The following is a 12066-nucleotide window of genomic DNA, read 5'->3' as shown; positions in this document are numbered from 1 at the left end:
ATCCCTGTGGGCACTGGGGACTGGACTGAGATCCCAGCACTTGCTAGGCAAGTGCTCTACCTAGGCCCGGGAGTGAAGAGACACCCACTTTATTCCTTCCTTTTCCTGCCGGACTATTAAACCATGGTCTCTAAGAAACTGGAATTTCCTGTATGCTGGGAGAAGTGTTAATCTCAAAATTCTCAAGAGAGGAAGGACCAAATCCCCAAATTCTCGAGAGAGGAACAACCAAGCCCTTGATTGTCTGAATTAAAGCAAGCTGTATTTAGGGGTACCTGAGGCTAGCCAGCCTCTGTCTCCACTTAACTCGGGGTTTTTGAGAGCAGTCCTCACTGGCCTATCCAAGTCCCTTTTATAAGAGAGATAAGATGTTCACAAGGGGTGGAGGGGGGCGTTGGTGGTTATCTATTGTTTAAAAAATACAATAAAAGGGGAGGAATAGTTAGGGGAGGAAATCAATATGGCGGTTTCTCAGAAAACTGGGAATAATTTACCTAAGACCCACAATAGCACTCTTGAACATATACCCCAAAAATGCTCGGTCATACCACAGGGACACTTGCTCAACTGTTTCATAGCAGCATTATTCATAAAAGCCAGAAACAGGAAACAACCTCGATGCTCCTCAAGCAAAGAATGGATAAGGAGTGGTGCATTTACAGAATGAAGTATTATTCAGCTGTTAAAAAAAAAAACAAACAAAACAATGACCTCATGAAATATGCCAGCAAATGGATGGAACTAGGAAAAAAAAATCATTCTGAGTGAGGTAAACCAGACCCAGAAAGTATGTACTCACTCATAAGTGGATACTAGCTGTAAAGTATAGGATAACCAACCTACAATCCACAGCCCCAGAGAGGCTAGATAACAAGGAGGGCCCAAAGAGAGATGCATGGATTTCCCTGGGAAGGGGAAATAGAAGAGATCTCCTGGGTAAACTGGGTGTTGGGGAATGGGATCTTGAGGGAGTGGGTTGGGTAGGCTGGGTTTGGGAGGCAGGTTGAAGGTGGGACGGAGGGGAAAGTAAGGATAGAGATGTCTTGATGGGGGGGAATTTGGGGATTAAGGAAAAACCTGGCACCAGGGAAACCCCCAGGAATCTACAAGGATAACCCGAGCTAAGACTCCTCGCAATAGTGGAGAGGGTGTCTGAGCTGGCCTGCCCTGGTAATGAGATCGGTGAATACCCTGTCATCATAGAGCCTTCATCCAGTAACTGATGGAAACAGATGCAGAGATCCACTGCCAAGCACTAAGCTGAGCTCTGCGAGTCTTATTGAAGAAAGGGAGGAGGGATTGTATGAGCCAGGGAAGTCATAAGGAGGGGGGACCCACAGAGACAGCTGACCTGAGCTTGCGGGAACTCATGGACTCTGAACCAACAGTTAGGGAGCCTCCGTGGGAATGACATGTGTGTGTGTGGCAGTTGTGTAGCTTGGTCTCTTTGTAAGGCTCCTAGCAGTGAGAACAGGACCTGTCCCTGGTGCTTAGCTGGCTCTCAGGAACATGCTGGATTACCTTGCCCAGCATTGATGCAAGGGGAGGAGCTTAATCCTGCCTCCACTTTGATATGCCATGCTTTGCTTAAACTCATAGGAGGCCTGCCCCTTTCTGAATGGAGACAGAGGAGGAGTGGAAGGGGGGGAGGGAGATGGGGAGTGGGGAGCAGATGGGGTTTGGAGGAGAGGAGGAAGAGGAAACTGCAGTTGGTATATAAAGTAAGTGGGAAAATGTTATTTAAATAAAATTTTAAAAAAAGAAAACTTCAAGTGTACTTACAGCACATCAGGAATAAAGCTGAAATGCTCTTTCTCCACCCAGCTCTGCACCACAGCAAGGAAAAGACACAGCCTGTCACCACGTCACCGTGTGTGTCTTCATTCTGTTTCATTCTCCAAAAGCACTTGGGGTGAGTGAAACTGGACATGAGGAGAAGGTGGGTGTTCAGGAGCCAGAAGAAAACCAAAGTGAGCCTTGGGTCCTGCCTCCAAGCTCTAAGTCAGTAGTGTGGACATAGAGAAAAGCAGCTTGGGAAATGTAGTCCATAAGAAGAGTAGCAAGATGCCTAAGGGAAATATCAAGCAAATGCATATTTTTAATTCATTTTAAACAGCTTAAGGAGTTAAAAACACTTTTCCCACAAGGCTTGTTAGCCTTACCTCCTGAAAAAGAGAAACAGGTGAAAGCTTGCCTGTCAGGAGGCAATTAAAATGCTAAATACGGTTTGTCAACAAGCCACTTTGAAACACTCATGGTAATCTTAAAAAGCAGCTTTTAAAAATATCAAGAAAAGGGAATTTTACCCTCAGTCAAGCTTAAAGTCACTAATAAATTAGGCTCTGACTTCAAACTCTGAAGAAAACTTTCAGAATGGTATCAAAGCTGACTATAAACTCTGAACTTTAGAATTGATTTACATACTTTCTGTCTTGTTGAAAGAAAATATAATAGTTGTATCTTTTCTAGATGTTTGCTAAAATTTGTAAATGTAAGCTACTTCTGTTAAGAGATTCTTTCTAGATGTTTGCTAAAGTTTGTAAAATAGTCCTATAGTTTCCTTTTGAATATAAGTTTGTAAAAAGTATAAATAAGTATAGTTATATTCATGTTAGTTGTAAATATGTATAGTGATGTTAAGAGATCTTTTCTAGTTGTGTGCTAAAGTTTGTGAAATAGTTCTATAGAGTTTCCTTTTGAATTAAGCAAGCAAAGGTGTAAATATTGAGAGTTAAAAAGTGTAAATGTTGAATGTAAAAGCATAAATGTTGAATGTAATTTTGTAAAAAATATAGTGATGTTCATACTAGAATTCTTTTTACTACTCTTTTACCTATGGATATATTTGAACACTTTTTCTGATGGCACAAAATATAATTTTATGGCTTCAGTGACCCCTGGAAAACATAAGTGAAGGTGTCATAGTTAGAGGAGCTTTTCTATCTTCTTCCTACAAGTGTCCACTCCTCATCTCTTTCTGTTTAGAAACGGGTAGACCTCCCACAAAGGGGTAGGCCCCCCACAATCGAGTTAGTTTGTACAGAAATTCTACTGCTGTGATAGGAACACAGGTATATATGAGCCACTTAAACAGCTAAAAGTGTCTTTATAATTAGCATGGGTTTTCGTTTACTTGAGTGGATACTCTGAAGTGTTTTGAAATGACTACTTTCTCCTGGGAATGAAATACTCTCTTGAAAATTTTATTGAACATCTGTTAGGAGAGAGTTTGACTTAGAAAACTCTAAATAGCTATGACTGCTGTAGTCACCTTAGACTCATTCCAAAAAGGTTATTCCATTTTTCTTATCCTCTACTCCTTTACTGGGATATGTGGCAGCTATGGAGATCACTGTGGATATTTGCAAGCTCTTACTAGGGATCTGAGCCAGAGCTGAGTTAGGCTCTGTACCTTAGGCTGGTAGCCAAAGATGGGCAACTTTCTTCTTCTTCTTCTTATTATTATTATTATTATTATTAAGAAAATTTCTATTCATTTTACATACCAATCACAGATCCCCTCCCCTCCCTCTTCCTACCCCAAGACTTCCCCCATCCCAACCCCCATTCTCACCTCCTCCAAGGCAAGGCCTCCTGTGGGGAGTCAGCAGATCCTGATACACTCACTTGAGGCAGGTCCAAGCCCCTCCCCCTGGACCAAGGCTATGTAAGGTACCCCACCATAGGCAGCAGGCTGCACAAAGTCTGCTTATGACCTAGGGGGCCACTGCCAGGGAGCTCCTTAAGCAGATCAAGCTACATAACTATCTTGCCCATGCAGAGGGCCTAGTTGAGTCCCATGGAGGCTCCATAACTATTGGTCCACAGTTCATGTGTTCCCACTAGTTTGGTTTGGTTGTCTCTGTAGGTTTCCCCATCATGATCTTGATGCCCCTTGCTCATAGAATTCCTCTTGCTTCTCTTCAATTGGACTCCTGAAGCTCATCCTGGTGCTTGGCTATAGATCTCTGCATCTGTTTCCATCAGTTACTGGATGAAGGCTCTATGATGACAGTTAGGGTATTCACTTATCTGATTACAGGGGTAGGCTAGTTAAGACACTCTCTCCACTATGGCTAGTAGTTTAAGGCGAGGCCATCCTTGTAGATTTGGGGAACTTCCCTAGCACCTCGTTTTTCCCTATCCCCATAGTGTCTCCCTTTATCATGATATCTCTTTTATTGCTCTTCCATTCTGTCCCTGTTCCAGCCCAATCATCCCATTCCCCTATGCTCTCATTCCCCATCCCCTATCCTCCATTTTCCCCCTCAGTCCCAGTCTACTCATGGAGATCTCATCTATTTCCCCTTCCCAGGGCAATCCATGCATCTCTCTTGGGGGGTCTCCTTTTTAGCTAGCCTCTCTGGAGCTATCTGGTTATCCTTTCCCCTTCATATAGTATCCACTTATGTGTAAGTAATACCATGTTTGTCCTTCTGAGTCTGGGTTACCTCATTCAGGATGATATTTCCTAGTTCCATCCATTTGCCTGCAAACATCATGATGTCATTGTTTTTCTCTGCTGAGTAGTATTCCATTGTGTGTATGTGCCACTTTTTTTTTTTTATCCATTCTTCAGTTGAAGGGCATCTAGGTTGCTTCCAAGTTCTGGCTATTATGAACAATGCTGCTATGAACATAGTTGAGCATGTGTCCTTGTGGTATGAGTCTTGGGCATATGCCCAAGAGTGGTATTGCTGCATCCTGAGGTAGATTGATTCCCAATTTTCTGAGAAACCACCATACTGATTTCCAAAGTGGTTGTATAAGTTTGCACTGCCACAAACAGTGAAGGAGTGTTCCCCTTGCTCTATATCCTCTCCACCAAATGCTGTTATCAGTGTTTTTGATCATAGCTGCTCTGACAGGTGTAAGATGGTATCTCAGTGTCATTTTGATTTGCATTTTCCTGATGACTAAGGATGTTGAGCAATTTCTTAAATGTCTTTTGGCCATTGGAGATTCTTCTGTTGAGAATTCTCTGTTTAGCTCTGTAGCCCATTTTTAAATTGGAATGTTTAGTATTTTTGCTGTCTAGTTTCTTGAGTTCTTTATGTATTTTGGAGATCAGCCCTCTGTCAGATGTAGGGTTGGTGAAGACCTTTTTCCATTCTGTAGGCTTTCATTTTGTCTTACTGATTGTGTCCTTTGGCATTGTGTTGGATTTATGTTGAGGTCTTTGATTTACTTTGACTAGGTAATTCATAGAATCTCCTTTTTGTATTTTTTCAGGAGCAATTTGTAATCCCCAACAAAGCAAATTTTTAAAACTCTTCATATACTTTTTCTAAGGTATTTAAGTCTGAATCAGCTAGTAAGGTATCTTCAATATAATGGTAAATTATAGATTGAAGAAACTATTTCCAAATTATTTCCAATGGCTGTTGTACAAAATATTGACACAATATAGGGCTGTTTAATGTCCCTTGTGGAAGAATTTGTCATTGATATTTTTTAATGGGCTAGGAATTATTATAAGTAGGCACTGTGAAGGCAAATTTTTCTCTATTATGTTCTTGTAAAGGTATAGTAAAAAATCAGTCTTTTAAATCAATCACTATAATAGACCATTCTTTAGGTAATATAGAAAGCAAGGAAATTCCAAGCTATAAAGAACCCATTGGCTTAATCACCTTATTTATGGCTCTTAAATCTGTTAACATTCCCCATTTTCCAGATTTATTTTTAATGACAGATAGAAGAGAATTCCAAGAACTGGTTGATTCCTTAATATGTTGAGCATGTAGCTGCTCCTGTACCAGCTGTTCTAGTGCTTCTAATTTTTCTGATGTTACAGGCTATTGTTCCACCCAGACAGGTTTATCAGTTAACCATTTTAAAGGTGAAATGTTGTTACCTTTGAAAGACCAGCAGCTGTTGTACCTTGCTTATGTACAACCTGAATGGTTGGTGACCATTATTGATAATACCTTTTAACATTTTTCCAAGAAACTTATGTTAGTTTATGGTTTGCTTCTGAGATTGGAGGAATGTTAATCTGGGTTGTCCATTGCTGTAACAAATCACATACCCATAAATTCATGGCTATTTTTAATTTTCCTCTGTCCTTCTGACCCTGTACACTCAACCCATCTCATGCTTTGTTTTACCTGAGATAAAGTTCCAATCCCTAGACATTGAACATTTACCTCCAGAAGAGACCAAATTTGGATGTCAAGAGTTTGGTGGAATTATTGTTACATCTGCCCCTGTATCTACCAAACTTTAATTTTCAATGCCATTAATTAGTATTTTTAACTTTGGTCTTTGATAATTTGGAAAAGTTTGCCTTTTTATTGTTTCTCCTTAAAATTTTGTTTTATCCAATGAGTTTTTCTGTTATCCAGAGCAGTACTGTTTTTCACACAGGCATTAAGTCTTTTAATTGCTCTGTGGTGGAGTTTTCTCAATCCTGACAAGGAATGATTGAACCAAATGTGACACAGGGCCCTGGGAGAGGCCCTTAAGGTGTTTTCCAATGGCAAACGGTTGCCTTGTCTGTCCCATGTTGATCCGCATTCATTAGTCCAATGCCAGTCTTTGTCACACCTTCTGCATATTCCAGAAGGCTGGGGCCTTCTGTTTGAATTATCTCTAGAAGAAAAACATTGTTCCTAGAAATGCCTTGACTGTATTTCCTTTCAAATGACCTTGTTTACTACAGTTAAAATAACTGACATTTTGATATTTCTTAAAATTTCTAGAAATTATTTCTCGTATCCAAGTATCATAAGAGTGAGATCCAATCAGCTGTATTTCTAAGTCATTCATCTATTGGTGCTGATCTTGCCTTTAGAGGCCTAATCACCCTTTTGCATTCTGAATTATCATTTTCAAAATCCAAAGAATCAATTAATATTTATCTAACTTTTGGATCTGATATCATTCTATTTACAGCTAAAGTCAATCTTTATAAAAAAAAATCAATGAACCCTCTTTTGGGCCTTGTATGATTTTCATAAATGACTCAGTTCTCTTTCCTGATTCTTCAACCCTGTCCCAAGCATTCAAGATTGCTGTATGGCATAGAGACAAGCTGTGATCATCCAATATAATCTATCTTTGCAAATCAGCAAACTGGACCTCACCTCACTGAGGAGCTACTCTTGGGAAATTTCCATACCTCTGGCCCTACTTTGTTGTTCTATGACCCTAACTTCCTCTCTCCACCATGTTTTCCATTGTAATTGAGGACCAGATTCCAATACTGCTGTAACTAACTTCCAGTCTCGTGGAATAATTCTGTTCTGTGACCCATGAATTTAACAAATGCTTCACTAAAGGTGAATGTATACCATATGAAACTATTTCTTCCTTAAATCTCTTCAAATCTAACATTTCTCTAGGATCCCAGTTAACTTCTGAATAGCCTTGGGGATGCCTATCCAGTAGTTGTTCTTGAATGGTAACTGGATAAATTAAGGTTAGTTTATGAATCACTTTGGGCTGCTCCTCTTCAGTTTCATAATGCCATGGTGTCGTAGGTTTTACTTTAAACTCCTCTGTCTGTATGTGAATATTTTTCTTAGTTTCATTAGTAGGTCTTTCTAACAATTGTATCTTATCAGTCAATTTTTCATATTTGGCACCAGCACCAATATCAAACAACCTTTTAAAAGATAAAATAAGAATTACCAAACTGATAATGATTATAATTGTCATTATGTCAATCCCAGGTAAGTGGATTATCCCTTCATTAATTTTTTAATTTTCAAACCATCAATGTGCTAGAGACCTAATTCCTTGAATCACAATATAAAAAGGTAAAAATTTAAAAATTTAGAAAAATTTCCCAATTTAAAAATAACTGACCCAAATAAAACAAAAAGTACAATATACCTATATAGATCAAATAAATCTCACAACTAAATACATTTTGATAATATTACCTTCTACCCATTCCTCTACTGGACTTATTATACAAAATATAGTGTTTTAAAATATATGCTTTCAGCCTATAAACTATAAAATAAAAATTAAAAACCTATATAATAAAGGTTTCTAAGTTAATTATAAAAGACTTTGTCAATGGTCAAAAATATATCCAACTGAGTTTGTAGCACCTTATACTAATGTTAAAATTTACAATTATGGGTAATTAATAATAACAGACAAAAAGTTTGTAACAATTATGTTTTAAAAAGTCAACAATAAATACCCCCAAAATTAAAGACTCCAGATTATAAAAAACAAAACAAAACAAAACAAAACAAAACAAAACAAAACAAAAAACCCCATAAAACTAAATGATTCTTCCAAACAGAATAGGAAAAACACCTATTTCTGGGACTCTTATATGCTATACTAACAAAAATAAATTAAAAATGGTCAGTTACAAAACAAAAGACCTAAATAAAATAATTCAATTATTTTATACTTCAATTAAAAAATCAGAGTTATATGTTATTCTAATGGTTTTATTAAAATTTAATAAATCTCAATATAATTACTGATTGTCAATATACAAAAGGGCCTCTATTACAATTCAAAAACTATTATACTTATTCTCAATAATTCAAAATTAACTTTATTATTTATACAACTACAACAGATAATCCAAAAAAAAGTTGCCTACATTATATTACCAATATTCAGTCTCTTACCAGATTACCTAGGCCATTAACAAAAAAATAAATAAATAAATTGATCAACTACTAATAAAAACATTTTAAAAGCTTCAAATTTTTGTAAAACACATCATGTTAACAATAAAAACTTAAAAATTTCTATAACCTAGCCGGGCGGTGGTGGCGCACGCCTTTAATCCCAGCACTCGGGAGGCAGAGCCAGGCGGATCTCTGTGAGTTCGAGGCCAGCCTGGGCTACCAAGTGAGTTCCAGGAAAAGGCGCAAAGCTACACAGAGAAACCCTGTCTCGAAAAAACCAAAAAAAAAAAAAAAAAAAAAAAAAAAATTTCTATAACCTAACAACAAACTAAAAAAAATATAAAAATCTGTTCTTTATATAATCAAATTCCTTTCCTACAGAAAATAATCCTAAAGACATTCAAAAAATAATGTTTAACAAATAAATATATTTTGTTTAACAAAATTTTTAAAATTAAAATATATTCATCATATTGATACATACTCTAGATTTCAATGGACATCTCCCCCATTAAGTTCTAAAAAGACTGATTCTATAATTACACATTTACTAGAACAATGGCCATAATGGATATACCAATACAAATTAAAACTGAGCTCCTGCTTATGTTTCCAATAATATAAAGCATTTTTCACATCTTATAACATAAAACACATTACAAAAATGTCATATAATCCTACAAAACAAACAATTTCGAAAAAAAATCTAATCACACTCTAAAAAATACTTAATAACAAAATGGGGATATTAGGACTCCCAGAGATGGATTACATAATGCTTTACTAACTTTAAATTTTTAAAATACTAGTGAAACAGGGACGACAGCTGCTGAAAAGACATTGCACCATTAAACAAAGTGCTAAATTGAGTCAGCCTGTGTACGACCAGGATGCTTTGACATCAAATAAAAAATAGAAAAGATGTTACAATGGGACCAAAGTTATGCTTTTGTTTCTACAAGAGACAAAAGTTGTGGATACCATCAAAATTAATAAAACTTAGACAGGAGCAAGAGAAGTCTCTTGGATGCCTTGGCTGCTGATATGGATATTGCAGCTCTGGGGAGAAAAATATACAAAAAGCCCTTGAAGCAGACAGCTGATCCTCCTACATGGGACAGCTCAAGAAATTAACTGGAAAAAAAAAAAAAAAAAAAAAGCAATAGCTCAGCTGGCCAAGAAACCTTAAATGCTACAACACTGTTCCTTGCTATGCTGTCTGTGGCAATTGTACAGGTAACGGGGACCAATCATACTTTCTGGGCTTATATTTCCAATCCTCTCATTAACAAAGGGGTAATTGGAGAGATACAGATATTCCTGTAGTGGTCAATGAATCCTTTTGGCTACCTGGTCACTATGACCACAAAGGACCTGCTCAGACTGAGGAAGAGGATAAGGAGATTATAAATTATACTGTGGGAATACAAGAAATTCCTATTTGTGTTGTGGGATGTTTGTACACTGTGTTAAGGTGTGTTGCTGTGATTGGTGTACTAAAAAGCTGAGTGGCCAATAGTGGGGCAGGAGGTATAGGTGGGACTTCCAGGCAGAGAGAGAGGAAGCTAGATGCACCAGAGAGGGATGGAGACACAGAGGAAGCAGGATGGGCATCAGGTGACAGAACACAGATGAATAAAAACAGGTTAATTTAAGTTATAAGAGCTAGTGGGACAAACCTAAGCTAAAGCTGAGCTTTCATGATTAATAAGTCTCTGTGTTATTATTTGGGAGAGGAAGACTCCTTACATATTGTATGAGTATGTAACTCACTGTCTAAATAACTTTTCAAATTTGGCTATTTATAGTTAATCACAGTACTATCCACTTTCATGATAAATTTTATATGCTCCATGTATCTGGTTTACAGGATATGAGATTAATGCTACTAGTTCTATACATCTAGTGTCTTAAGAGATATGGTTTACCAACAAAAAAAAATCTAACTGGATACATTGACAACATTGTAAAAGTAGAAAGCCTCAAATGCTTATTAATATCTCCCATGAAGACATCATTGATTGGGGCCCTTACAGCTTCCCTTGAGGAAAATATTCTCATTCAAAATTAAGATGACATCGATATAGTTTAAATGAAACTATGAAAATTAGCTCTGCTATTGATAAACCTACCCAAGGACATGGAGTAAAAATGCCAGGCACTGTGTTACAAGTTGACAATTCAATTCAAACTAACTTGCAAAAATTAACAAGTGCCTTATGCCCTTGTAAATTATAAAAATAGTTAAATGTTTATTATGGCAAGTACACTTTGTCCTTTAAATTAAATCAAAGTCACACCTTTCGAGCATGTGTACCATCACCCATACATTATTAAAAGGACATATAAAAAGGCACCCTTATAACTATAGTATCACTGTGAACATTATACTCTTCATGCCTGCATTAATGATAGTATGTTATTGGATGTCACTTCTGAAAGTTTCTATATTCTTAAAGCAAGGCCAGCAGTCTGGATACCAATAAAACTATTGAGGTTATGACAAAACTCACCTGTACTGATTCTAGATCAAAAACTCACTGAAAATATTTTTAAAAAACCACATCAAATGATTGGACTGATTATTGATGTAATTATGGAAATTATTACACCGACTGCTATTACTACAACAGCCAGATTAACCCTTCATAAAAAATTCAAACTGCTAAATTTGTTAGAGACTGATATCAGCATTCTATAAAACTTTGGGCTCAACAAAATAAAATAGATAATGGGATAGTTAGTAAAATAACTGACTTGTGACAAACTATGTTACTTTTGGGAAATCAGTTAGAGACTTTAAAGAAACAAATTAAAATAAAATATGACTAAAGTGTTAAACTTGTTGTATTACACCTTTAAAGTTTAATAAAAACAAGTGTGATTTTTAAAAGGTTAAAATACATTTGTTGAGTCACCATAATTCTTCTCAAATGATTGATGATTTACAACAAAAAATTTTAAAAGCCTTTTAAAATAATTTACCTGCTATATCTAAAATGGATGATATAAAAAGCCTTACAGATACCATAGCTTCATTTAATCCTATAAATCATTTAATAGGTTTCATATCCTAGTGGTTGTTAGACTTCTTTTGGCTATAATTCTACTGACTTTCAAATGTATTCTAACTTACATACCTAAATCTATGAAATAACATAAAAGAAAAAAGTCTCCAGGCAGTGGTGGCACACGCCTTTAATCCCAGCACTTAGGAGGCAGAGGTAGGCTGATCTCTGTGAGTTTGAGGCCAGCCTGATCTACAGAGCGAGATCCATGACAGGAACCAAAGCTACATAGAGAAACCCTGTCTCAGAAAAAAAAAAAAAGAAAAGAAAAGAAAAGAAAAAGAAAAAATGCTGCCTTCACTGTGTAGCTACATAATCTTCAAAGTAATTAATATAGATTAAAAAAGAGGGAAATGTTGTAGGAATTTAGTGGTCGCTGTATCTGGGGTGGA

The sequence above is a fragment of the Peromyscus leucopus genome, chromosome 8a (assembly GCF_004664715.2).
Source record: "Peromyscus leucopus breed LL Stock chromosome 8a, UCI_PerLeu_2.1, whole genome shotgun sequence".
NCBI lineage: Eukaryota > Metazoa > Chordata > Mammalia > Rodentia > Cricetidae > Peromyscus > Peromyscus leucopus.
Note: the sequence above shows the minus strand (reverse complement) of the source record.